Raw genomic sequence first — 20082 nt, 5'->3', positions numbered from 1 at the left:
CTGGAGTGCAGCAGCACAATCTCAGCTCACTGCAAGCTCCACCTCCCAGGTTCACGCCATTCTCCTGCCTCAGCCTCCCTAGTAGCTGGGACTACAGGTGCCCACCACCACGCCTGGCTAATGTTTTGTATTTTTAGTAGAGACGGGGTTTCACCATGTGAGCTAGGATGGTCTCGATCTCCTGACCTTGTGATCCACCCATCTCGGCCTCCCAAAGTTTTTTTTAGCTTTTAATTATGAAGGTTTAGGAACTAGCAATGACTGGAACTTGTTTTCCATTTCATTGTAAATATATACCAACAATCATCATCATCATAACGCAGAATGGAAAGCCAAGCATGTAAGTGAACATGCGGGTTACCATGAAAAGCTGCAAGTCTAGGTTGGGTCCCCAAGGCAGGACCAGAGAGGGATTGGGTGTGCCACATGGCTCGGCTCACTGCCCCGGAGCATTTGGGGGACCTAGAAATGCCAGGCAGGGCGACGGGGATCCCCAGGCCCCACCTCCCACTCCTGGATTCTCATTCTCCATCAGACACCACTGTTTTGTCTGGGCACCCGATGAGCATTACAGATCTCTAGTTCCTTGCTGCCATGGGTTTTGGTTTGGGGGTGAACGTGTAGGTGTCCTTGGAAAGAAGAGCAATGAAAAGGGAAAATCAGGTCTCACAAGGGTTTGCACAGCTGTGTTTAAAGAGTTCCTTCGGGGTCATTACACAGAAGACATAAAAACAGTTCGAACCTACGTTTGGCCTCTATGCGGGCAGCCAGCTGAAAGACAGCAGTCCTTGCAGGTGGCTGAGGATGGTAAGAATTCAAGTGCAGGTGAAAGAGCCTGTCCAGCATCCCTCATCAACCATTTAGGCCCTAATGGACCCAAAGAGGGTCACTGATGGGTGCCAAGCTGCAAGAAGTGAGGTGGGTTCGCCAGGGGCCTCCAGGAACATGAGCAGCTTCCTCATCTTTGGGCTTGAGACCACTTCTACCATCACTTCCACAAATGACCATCCAGAGATCCCCACAGGCCACCCACAACCCTGTGTGGCCACCAGGGTATCGCTCTGCACCCACTGTGAGAAGGCTCCGCCATGATGGAGACTAGAAGCACACCTCGGGGAGCACCCTGAGCCAGGCTGCCCTACTCTAAGCTCCTCCTCTTGGAGCACTTCCGAAATCTCGTCTCAGAAAATGGAGAGGCAGAGCATAGGAGCGATTGTGTCCCCCAACAACACTACTGAAACCTTTCTCCTCCTTCCACCAGAGATTGGAAAGGGAACATCCTCCCCAGTAGCTGCCTCTTGCAATTTAGAAGCAGGCACGCTTGGGCATACCCCTTCCCCAGGTCCGAAAGCACCTGTTTCATTGACTGCCAACTCCAGTTTCCTCGAGACGCAGGCCGCTGAAATACTCCAGGGCTGCCAATCCCCTTTCTGCAGCCTGACCCAAGGACTGGTGAACTTACATCACAAATTCCAGCACCAAGGTCCCTGTGAGGGAGCAGAGGACACTTCAGATGTTGCTGGGGAGGAAGGGCATCCCTCAGCCATCTTCTGTGAACCACGGAGGTGGAGGGGGCTGGCCGTTCCAGCCCCTAAGTGGGCATCTGCCGGGGGTAGGGGGGCACGGTGAGGGACACGCAGCTTGGACTCTTCTTTTGCTTGTCTCTCGATGAAAATCCTGCAGTGCTCCTAACTACTGAAATGCAAATAAACCACAACCACTCGTCCTCCAGCCGGGATGCTCATCATTCCTTTGCTCCTATGTATCACGGCTTCAGGACACAGATACAAAAATGAATATAACTCCTCCGGGTGACCTCAGGCAGGCAGGGTCCACCAAACTGGGGCCCACCATCCTGGAATGGGCAGACCTGAGGACAACAGAAGGTGAAGCCATGTGTCGCACTGGTTAGAAAAATGTGTGCATGCACATCTATTACCTATAAGAGAGGTTCTATATACATATACATATGCACATACACACACAAACACTCATCTATCAGCAATGTGGACATGTTAAGATGTCTTGCGTGCACCCAACCAGAGTCCATAGACGCCAAGGACAAATTGCAACTGAGAGATTCTCTAAATCTCACCAGCAACATCAGCCAGTCAATACCTAACAGAGGAATTGCCCCTTTTCCTCCCAATTTAGGTATTCTTATCAGAGATGTGGTAGCTGCTTCAACCTTCAGCAGTCTCTGCTTTCTAAGACAATTTAATTCAAGATCCTTCAGTAATTTTCTCTCCGGTTGCGTCCAGAGCCACAAACAGTATCCTACATGTCACCTGCATGAAGCATAACTCGACAAGGAATGAGGGCAGGCTGCAAACCAAAGTAAAGTTGTTAGATAAATCATTTGGATTCCAAGCAAAAAGAATGCAGGACTTAGGGCTGGGACCCTGTAGCCCTTTCCCAGACAGAACTTAGGGGCCAGACTCCAATGACAAGCTTGGCCAGGCATCCCTCAGATATGTTCCTATTTCTTCATTAATTTAGAGCTGGGGGTGGGAGTGGAAATACACAGTTAAGATAGAAGTCACATGTCACACAAGGCAAAAACCAGGAAACTCATCTTCAGATTGGGTGCCTACAGTGAGTTTTAAACTAAGGACACCTTTTTCTATCCCCTCAGCATCCACTGTGCCTGACCTTTGAGGAATGACCCGGAAAACACTGAATCCTGACGCGTGTTAAGAATGTCGCCCTCTATAAAACATGTTTACAAACTAGGGAGTTCAGGAAGTTGTGGTTCCAAGGTCCCACAAGCTCCAGTGCTGGCTTCTGCTCAATGGCCATGCGCAGACAGCGCAATGGAATAAACAGGAGGAGGAAGGCTAAGCTGCGAGAATCCCGGAGAATTAAGAATGAAAATAAACAGCACAGCCAATAAAAAGAACATAAAGAAAACGGAGTGCCCAGCAAGGAGGTTATCGGGATGACTCAAGCCCAAAGCAGCCAAAAAAGGGAGCAGAAATTTCAGGTGCAGATGGAATCATGGATGAGGAATGTAAGCATCATCGACCTTTTTAAGATCAGACCATAAAACTCTACCTGAGCAATAAGGGGACAGACAAGCACAGGGCCAGCAGGGTTTCTTGTTTCAGATGGAACAGAAATAAACTTGGTTAGTAGAAGGTTAAAAAGAAAGAAGGAAGGAAGGAAGGAAGGAAGGAAGGAAGGAAGGAAGGAAGGAAGGAAGGAAAAGAAGGAAGGAAGGAAGAAGGAAGGAAGGAAAGAAAGAAAGAAAGAAAAGAAAGAAAAGAAAAGAAAAGAAAAGAAAAGAAAAGAAAAGAAAAGAAAAGAAAAAAGAAAAGAAAAGAAAAGAAAAGAAATCAAATTGTAAAAAGGAGGACCCTGCTATAGTTTAAATGCACATTTTGTTTTGGGTTGCATTTTATAGAATTATAGGCAATTGATTTCCACTATTGTAATAAAAAAAAATCCAGCTTTCCCCTGGATTTTGTTGATGATTAAATCTTTTTCCCTTTCATTTCTTTTTCCCTTTTCCTAATGGACTTACAGAATACTGAGGTTCAGTGCTTTGCATTACATAAGAACAAAATCTTTCTATGGCCTCTTTATGTTCCTAAGCCAAGTCTGAAATGTCACTGACTAAAAAATTGAACAGGCCTGTAATTACTTCCAACAAAGTAGTTCCTTTAACTGCGTTTTCTGTAGGTAGATGGCATTTAATATACATATTGTAAGCCTTCTTTTCAGCACAGGTAACATTTGATGACAAAAATCACAAATTTTCCTCTAAGAGAGCAGTCTGACAGCCACCTCCTTACTTATTTTTTGATGTGAAATCCGTTTTCATCTCCTAACACACTAGCGGTGACATGCAGTGTGTGCACAACAAAATTTGTAAAAATTAACACTTCGCGGGATTAATTTAATAAAGATTGTTAGCACATTAACACTAGTAACATTGCTCCTTCCGATTCATCCAGCCACGCTCAAGACGCCGCTGTAACAGAGGTTTACATTCAGCTGAGGTTTATACCGCTATTTAATGTAATTAAAGAAACCGGCAGCACAGTCCTCAATGGAAATATCATTTCTATTGCAGAGTATTCCCATTAGAAATTGGGGGAAATCATAGCACGCTGACTTTGATTTTGTTGTAATTTTATTTTTCCTCGGCTGTCTTTGAAACAGAGCTGATGTGCTGGACCTCAGAAGGAATTTACTGCAGATACTCTGCAAAGATTCCGCGATAAGACAAGCCTCTTCTCCCTACAGGAGTGCCCAGTATTTATATGCCACTTACGTGGTTTTGAAACTGTTTTTTTATTGTGTTTTTAAAATCTACAGCCTCTGTTAGGCTGTAATTACCCAAGAAGTTCTCTGCCCAGCACCCCATCCTGAAATATACCCCAAAATAACATCGTAGATAAGAGCCCAGAGGCAGGGAGGCCTCCGGGGCCACTCTCACACATAAGCAATCATAGTGTAGCTAGGATCCCAACGAGCTCCAGTTCCTGATCGGGGCGAGAATCTAGCTGTCATCTCAGAGGAAGAAGGCAACAAGCATCGCTCAGGAGGCCTCAGAGACTAAACAGACGCAAAACCCAAAAGAAAAAGAAAAAAAAAATCTTCGCACCACATCACCAAAATGGCAGAGAAAATTAAGTCTTGGGGCTGAGACGAAGGGAACCTGACTCAGCTCCTCCGCCTCTGACAGCTGCCTCCTGCCCTTGGAGCGGCCAAGTGCAAACAAAAATGAGACCCTTCTTCTCTAAACCTGCTGTCCCTGTGCTGCAGGGGTAACCACGTCGCTTTTTTCCCCTTCCCTAAGTGCATTTTAATATCCTTATTCTACATCCTAATTTCTTCGAAAAAAACATCAGTGTCACTAAAAAAACGTCACTCTGTTTTGCAAAATCCAGCAGCTTCCTTGGCAGCGAGAAAGGCTGGCTGGCATTATCCCCTCATTTGACAAAACTACTATTTCTGGGCATGTGCTCAAAAGCAGGTAGGAAGCAAATGCTGAGAAATAAGGAAGTAAAAACAGCCAACAGATTTTTCACTACCGAGAAAGCCAAGCGTAAACATGATTTATTTAGCTGTGTTTAACGTGTCTGTCCTCCACTCAACTACAAGCCCACTTGGGTTTAAGGAAAGGGTGGGTAGAAAGGGACAGGAAAAGGGGAGCGGGGAGGACATCGGGGGAGAGGGAACAGGGGCAGGCGGCGCTGAAGGGAGACTTCCTGAACTGTTCGGTTCAGAGTTTTAGGAGAACAAGAATCCTCTACCCCAAAATACACGCGTGTGTCGAAAGAAGGCAGCACTAATCTGCTGGTTAATTAACGAGCTGCCACTAACAAAAGATGGAAGACCCAGTTCAGACAGACAGTATTTACATGCGCGTTGAGTGATCTTGTCCCCCTGCTTCCCTACCTTTTCTCGCAAACCATGTGGGCTGGGTACAGCGACAGGCGGAGAGGCCCATCAGGTTGGGTTACGAGTCCAGCCATGGAGAGGGGAATATCACTACTTTCCTTGCCCAGCCTTGCATGCCCACGTGGAATTTACTTAGATCTGTATTCAATTAAGAAGCACCAGACAGTTCCTGGCTCCAAGCCCGCACCATCGCAGACTCCGGGTATCTGCCGTTCCCCACTCCAGCCCCAATGCCGGTGAACAGGGGCTGGGTCAAGGCCCCCATGGAGAAAGGAGAAGGCCACGCTCTCCCACCCCTACCCTACAACTCCATCCCGAAGTCTTGGCCCAGCCAGGGTGAACAAACCAAATACCTAAAGAAAGCTTCTGTATTTCCTAACCAACAAGACTAATCCAGAGGTTTTGGGCCCTGCCATAGGTTATTTTATTAAAAATCTAATTCAAGTCATCCAGCTTTAGCTGGGAAAAAGAAACCAGGCCTCTTCTAAAGAAAAGCAACAACCAAAAAGTAAAATGGAGTCTCAACAGGACACTGAGGCCCTCTGGCTTCCCTAGTGAAGGCACCATTTCAAAGCAGCTAGCTACGCGCTCCATGGGGATGAGTACCAATTTTTGTTAGCTCTGAGAGGCAGTGAGAATTTCCTCACCGGTCCACTTTGAGTTCCTTCCTCACTGGCACCTAGCAAGACTGTGCATTTAAAGACTGCTTGCTGTATGCATTCCTCCCCAATCCAAGTCCGTATGTCCCCTGTCCAGCTCCTCTCCTTCTGGGGCCTGAGACCAAACATCAGGAAAAACACCTTTTCTGGGGTATTTGGGTTAAGGGCAACAGTGACACTACTCAGTGTCAAGATTCTGAATCACATGACAATCCCAACAATAACAAGGAGCTGGGGTGGGGGAACAGTCCTCTAAAATGAATAGGGAGGGGGGGAGTTTCCTATTGGTATTCGGTTACTAAATTGAAAACCCAAGCGTCCCCCTCCCCACATAAACCTCCTCCCAAAGCCCCTAATTCTTCCTCCTCACAGTAAAAAATTACACCCTCTACAAGTAGCTATTCGATTCCTTTCCCTTTTGCAAATCAGTCACCCTGCCCCCATGAACTGAACAATAACAGTTCTCCATTTTTATGATGTCTTTGAAATCAGCAATTGCTTCACTCCTACCTACGGGTTTGTTTTCATATCTGAACAGGGACAGGGAAGTAAACAATTGGCTAGCCCCATTTTATAGATGAAGAAACTAACAGATGAACTGGTTTGCCCTGGGCTGTTTAGGAAGTAAATGTATTTGAGACTACCCGACACCACAGGCCAACCTCTAGATTCTGCTGCTTTAACAGTGAGACGGCCCCTGACGCTCCAGCAACAACAAATATTATTGAACCTCTAAGCAGGACTCAGGTGCCACTCTGGAAGCCACCCTTGTAGGAAATCCTATACGAAAATCTAGATTTCTCAGAGCAATAAAATTGAAGATGCTTAACACAGCACCTCCGAAGGAGGCTTCTCCAGGATCCCTTTGGCTACCAATTGCACTGGTATTTCAACATGATCCAGCTGACAGAACCCCCATTTCCAGGCAAATCTCCCACACATTGCTCCTAAAAAAAAAAAAAAGAAAAAAAAGAAAAAAGCAAGGCAAGTGCCCTACAGACACATGGCAGGGCTCGGAACCACACACCGCAGGGCAGCCCACCCTGCCACTCAGGCGCAGAAAGTGTGTGCCCTGCAAAGACGCCAGAGCACCCTGGGGGCTACCAGTTTTCCTCGAGGAAGATCCTGAACAAGAGCCTTCCACCACACTGTCCAAGCCTTAGCCCAAACCTAGAGGGAGAAATCACGCGTAATTCTGATCACTGTTGAGCCGTCAAAATAAAGAAAAGGAAAATGAAAAGTCAGCCTCCCCGTCAGTGTACCAGCCAATACTTCAGCCAACTACAGGTTACCTGTCTTTCAAGCAAAACATGAACAATTACCCGCCCCTCCCAACATACACACCCCTGGTCTCCAAAAATCCTAAAATGTACATCCCTTTAAATGAACTGCAGAGACCTAGGATGGGGCCCCTCAAACACACACACAAAATTAGCGTTTCATCTTTCTTTCTGTAAAGGAATCCGGTAACATAAATACTAATCAAACACGAGAATCTGCCAGTTCGTTTTGGACCATTATGAGTAATGGATTGTGATCTTTACCCGTATTTACAGATATTCAAAGGCAGATTCTATCTTGTTAGAACTGTTATAAATGGACGTCTGAGAAATCAGCGAGCAAGTTCAGACAGATATGAAAACCTCCCTGTCCAGGACTGGCAGTAGCTTTGAGCTCCCAAGTGTTGAATTTGTTACCTTTTCCGGAGGCCTTTCAAAAAATAAATTGACAAATGCCTTCAGATTCCTCCACCAGAAAAGCTGGCTGCTCAAAGTTCGGGTTAGCTAAATCTGAGATTTTAAAATCAACTCTTACTCAAAACGCCATGATGGTGCCGTTACACAATACTTTAGCCTTGAGAGCACAGCAAGTGTAATATACTGTTTCATATTATAAGTATATATGTATACGCATATTTGTAAAACTACCTTGACTCTTATTATAGCAAATCTATTCTGCCTGGTTCAGATTTATTTCTGAAAAATGGAAAATAGAGATGTGGCTCCAATCCTAGCCTGGAAAAGCTGTCACAGTGAAGGTAAACTTTTAATCGGCTACAGGCGAACAGCAGACAATTTTATTTCCAGAGTAACAACTTTGGGAAAATGTTTGAACATTTTCTTAAGAGCGTTGTGGTGGACAGGCTGGGCATCCAACCACTGCTTTCCTGGACCTGTAAGGGCCCGATGAAGTGCTTTAAACAATTGGAGGTCAATTTTTAAGACACAAAACTAGAGACTCCTAGCAAGGTGACGATTTGCATACAAATTCTTGTCGGAAGGGGTTATCCTAAGAGAAGTCAGGCTGGAAGGAGGACTGACATTAAATCCCTGTGACTCCAGGAGCTTCGGCGTCCCTCTCTAGTGGAGGGTTCCATTCCCACACAATTGGGAAAACACTTTTGTCCTTGAGAAAAGCGGGTTTACTCTCCTCCCACTCGGGAAGAAAATAAGGTCCCCACGAAATCCCCACTTTGAGATGGGGCTGTTGCCCCTGGATGATCACATTTTTGTGCCAGGGAACTCCCGGAAGCTCCTTCCGTCCCGGCCTCACCTGGATCCCGGGAACCGCCCGCTCTGTCCCGCCAAGGTGGGCTGAGGAAGACGGCGCCACTCATCAGGGCAATGGCGGCGGGCGGAAGAGAGATCCCCGTGCGCCCCCAGCACCCGGGAAGAATGCCACCCGGCGAGGCGACCTGACCGGCGCGGAGCGGTTTCGGGGAGGGGACCACTTCCACATTCCCCATGCCCGGGAAGGTCACCCACCCAGGAGAGCGCCCAAGGGCCAGAGAGGAGGCGACTGGTGGAGGAGGGGCGGCCCCGTGCGCACAAAGGGGCCCGGGGCCGGCTGGCTCCCCGCCTTTGACCTTGGGTCTCCGCCTCCATCCATCTCCGCCGGCTGCCAGGGAAGGGGGCTGGCCCGAGGCCAGGGGCGTGCTCGCAGGGCTGCTGCTGGGCTGGGGACCGACAGGGGGCCGACTGGGGGCGGGGGGAAAGGGGCCAGGAAAAAAGACTCCAGGGCTGCAGAGTGCTCCGAGGAAACCTGCATTCCACCTCCTTCGAGAGCCGGTCTCGAGGTGGCTCCGATTCACTGCATGCCCCCGCCCCCCAAAGCAAAAGTTGCACGGATGCACGAGGGAAACCTCTTCCCAAAGCTAGCCCTTCGACTCGCCCACCCCCCGCCTTCCTCGGACCCAGGCCGAGTGGGGGAGGGGAGTGTCAGGGGAGGAAGAAAGGAGCGCGCCTTCCCAGGGAGGCCAGACGCGGGCTGGGTCAGCTGCGCCTCCTCCCGCCCCTCGCCGCCCGGCTCAGGCAGCTGCTCCATTAAGCCCCCGAATTATGCATGGACCTTGAGCCCTCTCGGCCCTCCCGCCCCACCAAGGCACAATCAACTTGCGCAGCGGGCCCGGGTCAGAGAGAGAGGGAAGGAGGTGGACGATGGGCGCAAGGCTGTGGGCGAATCAGAGGCCGGCGGCCAGGCGGGGGCCAGGCGCGCCCGAAGGCCTCAGAGCAGCGCCGAGGAGCCTCCCGACCGGGCCAGGGCCAGCCGGGAAAGGGGCACCGCTCACAGGGGAGGCCCCCGCGCAGTTTTCAAGTTGCCAAAGTGTCCGCGCCGTGCCGGGTGCGGGGTCCGGGAGATGCAGCTGCCCCCGCGGAGCTCTGCGCCCCTGGCCTCGGGGAAGGCCATTGTGTTCTCCGGTGTGGCAATGAAAGGGGCTATGTACCCCAACCACTGAACCCTCGGAGGGCCTGAGTCCTCCGCGGGCAGGGCAGGGAGAGGCCGTCTCACGGGCGGCGGAGGGGATGGGTATGATTTGCTCGGGATAGGCACCGTCGCGGGGACGGGAGGAGGCCAAGCTTGAGGAGGGGCTGCTGAAGATGGAAGGAAGCGAAAGGAGACTTGCAAGTTGCAATCGTCGGGGAAACCGGAAAATTGCAGTAGTGGGGAGGCAGGTGGCGCCCAGAGGTTCAGAAGCAGAATTAGGAGGACTTCGATGTCCACCCCGCAGACAGTGACCCAGGCCCCAGAGGACTCCGCAGCCTGGGGCCTCGCGTCCCGCCTCTCCGCAACACGCTGTTTTCAGCGTTCCAGACCACCGCGCTGCAGTCTACGCTGCCCTGACGCTGGAGTGTGGACCTTGTTTTGCTCCTCGGGGCCGTCTGTTTCTGGAAATTACTTCTCTCTCTCTTTCCCCGTCTCCCCAAAGCAAAGGCCAGGTCAGGAAAATTACATACTTCGTTTTCCCAACAAATAAAGTCGTCTAGTTTGCAGGGAAAGTTTTACAAGCCAATGATGCAGAGAGAAGACCACACTGTTTAGCTTTCTTAATTGGCTGGCTTTGAACTTGAGGTGGGAGGAGAAAAGAACCAGCTCCAGCCCCAGGAAAACTTAGTTTTGCTGGGTTTACCAGCGCCAACAGTTTTTAGCCAGCTGCTGAAGGTGGGAAGGAGTCGCTGAAGGTTTGTCCCATTTTCTCCTGAACAGAGAAGAATTCAGACAGTTGCTGTCTCTCTGAGCCCAGGACAGCCAGTCTCTGCCCTCAAACCCCAAGGGAGGAGCCTGGAATCCCTGGTTGGCTGGCTACGCTCTCCAGAAGGTGTGTGTGCTCTGCCCTGAAAAAGGCTTTGAAATAAAGCCACCTTCTCCACTCCTTTCCAGGATGCCTTTGGCACCTGCATTCGTCAGGAGGTAGACCCGTGTTTTCTGGACACTCTTGTGGTTTGGATGGATGGCTTCGTCTGTGCCATATCACTAGAGCCAAAGCGTAGGCACTGGGGCTACCAGCCCCTAGGGCTCTGTGCCTCTGGATTCATCTTGAGTAGACTCTGACCCACGCACCTGTATGCCTGCACATTTGAGATTGTGTCTACACCCGCAACCTGAAGGACATGGAAGCTGCCCAGGCTGTCAGCCCCCAGGGCAGGGGATGGGGGAAAACAGCCCTGATCAAACATTGCCTTGGCTTAGAGACCAAGCAGGCTGTCCTGGGCTGGGGGGCTCACCCTGCCCTTGGCTGGTGCATCTGAATAGCTGCCTTCTCTCCACACCAGGAGTGGGGGAGTCTGACTTTTCACCTCCAACAAAAAGGCTATTTTGTTACTATTTTTCCGCCCAGAGAAGCCTGTGGTCCCAGCTTCCCAGCTGTCTGAGCAGCCAGGGGCAGATGCTTTCCCAGACCTGGGGCTCATCAAGGGGTCCCACCTCCCTCCCTCCCTGCTCTCGTCTCCCAACCTTCAGCACAGATTCCTCCTTTCTGAGACACCCCAGGGCCCTCCAGACCAAATCCAGCAGACCAGCAAGAAGGCATCAAGAACACTTAAAAAAATAAATAAAATGAAGCCTAGGGTGCCTCGCTTTCTCCAGCAAGCCTTCTTCTTCCCTGGGTCCAGTTCAAGGCTCACAAGTCCTGATCACACCCTGCCCTCAGGAGACTCCCACTCCCTGTGTGCCCAGAGGTCACTGGCCACCCTCAGCAGGCTCTGAGCCACGGTGGGTCCAGATCTTGCAGGGCCCAAGGTTTATACAATTCAGGGTACACTCATCACAAAGAAAAGAATGCCAAACCACACAGGGACATTAGGGACAGGGCCTGGTCACACGAGGGGCTCTGAGCTTGAACTGTTAACCTCACAGTGAGTGGACCAAATTCTCCCAGACGGATCTTCATAGCCTGGGGCAGAAAGACCTAAGCTTTCAATCTAACAGTTTTCATTTTCACCACCAATTTCTTCAGAGAAAACTGACTCCTAAGTCTCATTAATGTGAAAAATGAGGAAAGTTGGGGAAACTACTAGGTGGGAAAGGAATCAAGGTGGGAAATCCATGACCTTCTGCCTGGCTCTTGCAGCTGTTAGAAACCACTGGTGGCTCCATCTCACATTTCAGCCCAGCAGGCTCAGCCCCAGAGACAGGGAAGATCTGTCTGTTCAAGGTCACACAGCATGCCAGCCACAGTAGGATGCCATTCTAGGTCTCAGGCCAGAGTCCACTGTGCCTGTCTCTCCCGACTCTGGACTCAACAGGGCCACTTGCCTATAACTCATGATGAGGAGGGAGCCAACTCCTCCCAAAATGCAGTCAACATGCAACTACAGATATGTGCAGGACAGGTGGGTGCCCACTGTCTTGGTTCTTTCACCCCACTCTGGAACCCAAGTCCCAACACCAAGATTCGACCTCAGAGTGGGAATCACTCATTGCCCAGCCAGGAGCAGAAAGGGCCTGCACCAGCCACAGTTCAAGAACACAGGATCCCACGAGGCCTGGGCTCCTGGGACATGACCCAGTGAAGACCCAGGGCCTCCCTGGGAAGTCAGGAGCCTATCTTCTTTTCTTTATTTTAATTTTAATTTTAAGTTCTGGTGTACATGTGCAGGATGTGCAGGTTTGTTACATAGGTAAACGTGTGCCATGGTGGTTTGCTGCACCTGTCAACCCATCACCTAGGTATGAAGCCCAGCATGCATTAGCTATTTTTCTTAATGCTCTCCCTCCCAGGGGCCTGGTCTCTAGGCACAACTGAGCCGGTGACTCACAGGACAACTGTGCAAGGCACCTCTCTATGACTCAGTTGCCTCATCTGCAAAATGAAAGTAATATCTGATTTACCACCCTCGTGGGACAGAGACAGTGGATGGGAATGTAGGCACACTTATGACCACAGTGAAGAACATAACTGCCAGAGTTGACACCCTGGGACCCTACTCACCGCTGTGTGACTTTGGGTAAATAACTTAACATCTCTGGGCTTCAGTTTCCTCGTCTCTAAAGTGGGGCTGATATTAGTATATCATAATATCATAGGGAGGATTACATCAGTTAGTATCTGCAGAGTCTTTAGAATAGTGTCTGGCACACAGTAAGATCTAGTAAGTATGAGTTAAATTCAACATCAGGCTGGGTGCGGTGGCTCGTGCCTGTAATCCCAACAGTCTGGGAGGTCGAGGGAGGCGGATCACCTGAGGACAGGAGTTTGAGACCAGCCTGGCCAACATGGCAAAACTCCATCTCACTAAAAATACAAAAATTGGCCAGGTGGGCGCCTGTAATCCCAGCTACTCAGGAGGCTGAGGCAGGAGAATCCTTTTTCTTTTTTTTTTTTTGAGATGGAGTCTCCCTCTTTCGCCCAGGCTGGGGTGCAGCGGCATGATCTTGGCTCACTGCAAGCTCCACCTCCCGGGTTCACACCATTCTCCTGCCTCAGCCTCCCGAGGACCTGGGACTACAGTAGCCCGCCACCACGCCTGGCTAATGTTTTGTATTTTTAGTAGAGACGGAGTTTCACCGTGCTAGCCAGGATGATCTCAATCACCTGACCTCATGATCCCCCCGCCTCGGCCTCCCAAAGTGCTGGGATTACAGGCATGAGCCACCATGCCCCGCAGGAGAATCTCTTGAACCTGGGAGTCAGAGGTTTCAGTGAGCTGAGATCGCGCCATTGCACTCCAGCCTAGGCAACAGAGCGAGACTCTGTCTCAAAAATAAATACATAAATTTTACATGAAATTATGAAAAACTCAATCTCTTTGTTTCCTCAGTGAAAAGATGACCCCAAAGAGACGGGGTGACAGCCAGCCAGCCTTATTTCTATAGATTATCAGCAGAACCCACTCCTAACAGATTCTAGACCTGGTGGTTAATGCATTAGCCAAGCATGAAAATGAGCAACAACCAGCCAAAAAAGCTGTCAAATGCCTGATTAAAAAACTTTAGTCAATTACTAACCATTTACTGTCAAATAGACAAACTAAGAATAATAATATTAACTCAGGCTGAATGTTGGTTAAGTTCGCCCCTTGGGAGCCCAGCTGCCTTTCTCTCTTTTTCTTACCTTATCTCTCTCTCCTGTTTCCTGAATTACTGCTGGAAGTATGGAACCACGTACATTATAAATAAGGCCTCAAACCTTAAGAGGAGAAAAAAAAAAAAAAAAAGCCACCCATTTATGTGACCAGTATGGTCTCTTTTTTTTAATCCAATAAAACTTTCAACTACAATTGGTGCTGCTGTCACCTGTTTTAGCTGCACACACTCTTGACGTTGGTTTGCACAGTTCACATGGCAGGTGGGTCTGCCGTCTCCCTGGAAGGCCAGTGGGACACGAAGGCTCACCCCCTTTCTCAGCTGAGGAAACTGGGACTCCACCAGGGGAGATGGCCTCAAGCTACAGGGCTGGGCACCCTGGGATGGCAAAAAGTCACCTGTCCTGACTCAAGGTAATTGGGGTCTGGACTCAGCTCTGCCAGTAACTAGTTATGTAAGCTCAGGCAAGTTACTGAGCAGGTGAAAAGGGAAGAGTTGGCAGCAAGGTCCTTCCAGGAGGCTAGGAAGCCAGACCCTTCCTCTGGATCCCACCGGCAGGATGTGCATTAGTAACAACAGCTAAAACCCACAGGAACCTGTTCTATGTATACCTTGTCTGAATCAAACCTTATAACCAGCCTAAAACACAAGGAGTGTATCTCCAGTTATAGGGACCAAGACCTGGGGAGGCGAACAGTTGGCTGACAGTCACATAGCAAGTCCCTGGCAAAACTACAACTTCACAAAATAAAACAAATAATTTGTATGTATGGGGGGAAAGTCTATATAATAGTGAATATAAAATAAAAGAAATAATTGTATATATGGAAAAAATCTAAAATTCCGGCCCAGGTGCACCTGAATTTACATTGGACTGCGTTCTTTGTCATCACTGATCTCTCCAATGCCCTCATTAGGAAGTACAGGACAGTATACACAAAAGCCACAGATTGCAGGTCACAGTCCCTGGGGGTCTGAGGACTCCTGGCTGTGTCTACAGGGTCCTATCTGGGATGGACTCCAAAGACCTTTTTGGATGGGGTCAGAGGTAGTGCCTGTCATCAAGGCCCTACCAGCCAGCCAGACAGAATTAGAATACCCATCCCCAAAATCCTCCACACCCCTTGCTATCCAAGGAAAGCAGACAGACCCGGGTCTGACTCTGCTTTGCTGTGTGACCTTCAGCAACTCCCTTAACCTCTCTGAGTGCCAATTCAAAGTGGGGTTAGAAATATATATTTCAAGGTTGGAGAATTAAGTGAGATAACCCAAGAAAAGGATCTAGCACAATGAGGGAATACCAGGCAGCGCCCCCTCTTCCCCACCACCCACCAGCCCAGCCCGAACTCTGCCCTGTTCAGCCATCCCAACACCCAGACCCCAGCCTGAGCCCAGGGCCATGTCCCTCAGACAGAACACCGCACTATTCTTCGGTGCAGACAGAACTAATAATTAGCCGTCATGATTTAATAATAAAAAAAGATAATCCATGCCACAACACACATGGATTTAACTCATCTTAATTTGAAGGGAAAATAACAACTCTAAATAGATCAAGCACAACTTTTCGAAGGCGACCTGCAAGTGGGGTTTATCTCCAGTTTCCAGCACAAGCAAGTGATTTAGTTTCTCTCACTGGCCAAGCTACTATTTTTTTTTCACGTTTATTTTATTTATTTTTAAAAGTCTGGAGAGAACATTCTCAAAGCAGCATGTAAATCCCTGGGCTCGTCAGAAGTCCTTTCCTCTCACATGTTTTGCTTAGCAATGGGTCACTGGGACCCCAAACCAAACCCTATCTATGCCCCATCTGCTAAGAGAATCTCCCAGGTACATCCCGGGTCCTTCCTGGGTTACAGATGACGACATATCAAGTGGGCAGGGGCACTGCAGCCAGGGCTGCCTGCCACCTCCAAGCCCAGGGGAATCTGCCACCTCCTGTCACCTGCTGCCTATCTCCACACTTCTCCAGAAAACTGACATTTGGGACTTGCAGAGTTAGGGAGGCAGGCTTATGAGTGACAGCTGATAGTTAATTCCTCCCTCTGTAGCTTCATTTGGTTATGGAAGGGCCGATAACAGGCAAAACCAAATTCCTGGTGATCAAGCATCTCCCCTTCAGCGACTATCAAGTGGGAATTATATAGAGGAAGCTGTAGGAAATCACCGTGAGAGCAATCCCAGGTACGTGATCATGGTTTTGACCAAGGAAAGCACGCACTCGGCATGCTGCCAAGCAGGGTCCACACTTGCCTGTGCTTGGCTTTCTAGAAGCGTCCACTTCTCGATCATCTGCCTCAGGCCCAACCTGCGCCAGGTGGGTGCTTCCTCATTTCATCCTCAGCATAACCCAAAAGGAGGTGCAGACGAGGAAACGAGGGCCCAGAAAAGTGAAGTGACTCACACAGGTGGCCAGCAGTGAGTGATGGGGCTGGGATTCGACCCGGGAGACGCCAAAGCCTGTGCTCCCTCACCCTGAAACCCCCCGCCAGCTCCCCAGAGTGCACCGCCAGCGAAGAGATCCTCAAAGGACAGTCACCTAACAAAAGGCAGAATGGAGGGGAGAGAGTCTCCCCCATGCCGACACTGCCTGTGATGGTGGATTTAGTCCCACAACCCAGTGGTTGTTTATCCCAACCCTGACAGGAGCTCAGTGCCAAGAAGACCGGTACAAGCTGCTCTAACGCCCGAAAACGCCGCGGAGGAGGGAAAGCCGAGCGCCAGGAAAAGCTCCTATTTGCAGCACACCTACCCCCACCGTGTGCCAGGCACTCATCATAAATGTCACAATGACAGATGAGGAAACCGCGGCTCAGAAGGTCAAGTCGCTGCCGGAGGCTGGCAGGGAGCAGGGTGGGGCTCTGACTCGGGCTCTGTTCTTTCCCACACAGCAGCAGACAGCCTTTAAACCCCAAACACCCTGAAAGCCCCTTTCTCCTCACCCCTCCTCAAAACACCCCTCCCAGATAACGGCTTGGCAGCGCCACGTGCCCTTTGCAAACCCTGGAACACCTCTCAGCTCCCCCAACGGACGGGTCCTGTGCTCCCCCGAACCCCCCACAGAGGCAGGGAGGATGCCACAGGCAGGAACCTTAAGAAACATAAAGAATGTAAACCTATAGGCAGCCATGTATCAGACGCACCATAGCTGCCCTGAGTCAGACCACGGGCTAAAGACCCTGCCTCTGACCAGCTTCACCCCATCCCCAGACAGGCCTGAAACAAGCTTCCAAGGGACTCCTCTGTCCACAGCGAATGCTCAGCAGGGAGCCGGGTCCTGGACCCAGAATGCACATGCCAAGAGCTGGGCTGCTGCCAGCTCACGCTCTGCCCATTATCCCCATGTCAGACGTCTGCTCCCTCCTCTGGGGGCTCTTTACCTGGGGATCCAGGTGGGGACACCCAGGGCGGAGGAAGGGTCCCAGGTGCTCAGCTCAGATGCTGAATGAATGAATGAATGCCCTCCAGAAAACAAAGCTTCAGAAACTTCCTCCCTCTACCTTCCCACTTCTCTATCATTTACCACAAATAAAAAATAATAGTAATTACTCTCCAGATTGACTGTCCTGAGGAAACAGCTGATATGGGGTCCACGACCTAGTGTGATGATTGACAGAATACCCCTGCAGTTCTCACCCTGGGATCTCCCTTAAGGGTGGGAGGAACCCCCTTCGGGTCTGTCTCTGGAGTCCCCACTTCTAGAAGCACCTGGTAGCAAGGAAGAGCGGGGACCTGCCTGGGTATTGGGAAGGTTGCTGGTCCTGGGAAAGGCAGGACCCTCAGGGCCACCAGGACCCTCGAGGTCACCTCACCCTGGACTTCTCTGCGCCTGGACAGCCAAAGCCAGAGGCAGAGTCCAAGAATTAACAGCCACCCACTCACCAGCTACTGGCCAGGGCCAGCAAGGCCCTGGGGGCAATAGCAGGTCATGGAGGGATTGGAGGACTCATTGGAGTCCCGGTCGGGAGGCAGAAGCATGGAGGGACAGCCGGCCCGGGGGCCAGGAGCGTGGGCAGCAGCTGGACGGGTTTCCGGAAGCCCGGGCGGAGAAGTGCCCGTGATTCCTAGTCCCCCTCTTAAAATATAAAGACTCAATTATCTCTGAGCAGCTTGCTTTACACATGAATTGACACATTTATTTTACAATAAATAACTGAAAGTTATCTGTGTTTCCTTTACTGTTAATCTACACAGAGAAATAATAAACAGGGCTTGTCTACAAAAATGCAACTACTGCAGTCCTCAGAATTCAATTAAGCTAAAATAATTAATGCTCCCACCATATTAAATTACTTCATACATTTGAGCCAGTGAAGTTTTATTCTTTAATCTTTCCTTTTTATTAAATAAAAAAAAGAAAAGAAAAGTTGGTGCCCAAGTAGGCAGGGAAATAGGAGGAATGGGAACTAGAAAGGCAGGCGCATGGTGTGCTGTTAAAATGGGATGGTCGTCTTCAGCTGACACAGCATGTAGACTGTTTTGTGCCTTTGATTAAAATAACATTTTAAATGCTTTGAACAAACATATCTCTTTAGACTTCTAAGGGATTATTTTACATATTTCTTCTAGAATGAAGAAATCCATTCGTCCTGTTGCTGAACAGAAAGGCCAAGAATATCTTTCGTCACACATAAAATAAAAATACTGTAGCCTGCTGCAGTATCACAACCCAGAAAAAAAAAAAAAAAAACAGGGGGGCCAGAGGGTGGAAGGATGAGGACAAAGCTGCCTTGGAGATTAACTTTGCCTTTTATGAAATCACATTTAGTCACTTTCTTAAACAAACCTGCCACAGTGATCTGCAGCCTCTCACTGGGAAATGCCTTCAATGTGAAATGAGGATTTGGATGTTTTTGGCAAAAGCAGCAAATCTTTCCATTGAAACATAAATAGGTGGCCCAAGTCTTCCTGGCAAGGCCACCCCTGAAAGATCTATGTGCACTGAGGCCAGGCATTGACACTACAGGTGAAACTGTCCCCGGAACATCAATCAATAAAGACAAAAAGCACCCAGCACCTCTCTAGCCTCGTGGCTCAGCCCGGTGAAAAGACACTGCTCGGGTGTTCACAGCACTCTGAGAAGCCAGTGTTTACATGCCTGTGGCCTGGACATGTCTCAAAGCCCCTTGCATCTTGGAAAGCTTATGAGACACTTCATGCTAGAGCACCCATCAGAAGGCAAGGCCCAGAGGCCAATCTGGTTCACTGATGCCTCCCCAGTGCCTGGCAGGAGGCTGCAGGAATCTGCATACCACCAGTCTCCCCACAAAAGAGAGGGCTCACTAAGTCCCTTGTACAGGTGAGCAAAGTGAGGCTCAGTGTCACAAAGCTTTGGAGACGTGGAGGAGACAGGTTTGCAGCATTACCCTGACTGCGTCCTGGGTGATGGGTGTTGATGAGTGCCCAAGCCCATCTGTCTCACCCTCCTAGAAGCATCCAAAGCCTGAGTCCCTCCACAGCCCATGATCCTTCCATGATAGAAGCATGGTAATGATCAATGCACTTGTTTCCCCAGCCAGCCACCTACTTGCATGCCGTAGAGCCAGAGGAGGCCCCTGAGAGAGAAGTACCACAGGCAAAAAACTGATTAAGAGCCCCTGCTCATCTAATCCTCACACCAGGCCTGCTAGTATTACCATTTCTGTTGACAGATGGGGAAACTGAGGCTCAGACCCATGAAGTGGCTAACCCAAAAACCCAAAGTCAACCATCAGGATTTGAAGACTCGTCTGCATAAACTCTGATGCCTGTCTTGCTCCAGGACGGGCTGCTGCTTTTTAGGGAACCCAGGCTGGCCAGGCCCTCCTTTCTCCCCCAGGCCTCCTGGGCTCAGAAGTATAAACCAGAAACAAACACTCTGGTTTGCACAGAAAGCAGTGGCTCCCCGGAAGAGGCTCCAGCATGCCATGGTGCTGGCCAAGAGGGAGGGACTTCATGCTAACTCACTGTGGTAGCAGACCCATGCCTGAGGACAGAGGGGCCCTAGACCTGTTCTCAAGGTGGCAAAACCAGCTGTCCCAGTGGTCGAATGAGTGAGCATGTCAAAGGGCATGTCCAACCTCCCCCAACGGGCACAGTGCCCCAACAAGTTCCCACACCCCTGCCTGGGACCAGCCCCTGGGGTCAGGCATCATCAGAAGCAACGTCTGGGATCAGGGGGCCTAACTCCTCTTTTCACACATGGAAAACTGAGTCCAGAGAGAAAGGAGAG

The 20082-nt window shown here is 49.9% G+C and overlaps 1 protein-coding gene across 7 annotated transcripts in view; it reads right to left on the bottom strand.

Annotated features, from left to right (window-relative positions):
* BCL11B (BAF chromatin remodeling complex subunit BCL11B) overlaps window positions 1-20082 on the bottom strand; it is a 102997-nt gene that overhangs the window by 67703 nt on the left and 15212 nt on the right. The window lies entirely within an intron of this gene.

This window comes from Trachypithecus francoisi, unplaced genomic scaffold (assembly GCF_009764315.1).
Source record: "Trachypithecus francoisi isolate TF-2019V2 unplaced genomic scaffold, Tfra_2.0 Lachesis_group3, whole genome shotgun sequence".
NCBI lineage: Eukaryota > Metazoa > Chordata > Mammalia > Primates > Cercopithecidae > Trachypithecus > Trachypithecus francoisi.
This window is presented reverse-complemented; position numbering and strand designations above follow the sequence as displayed.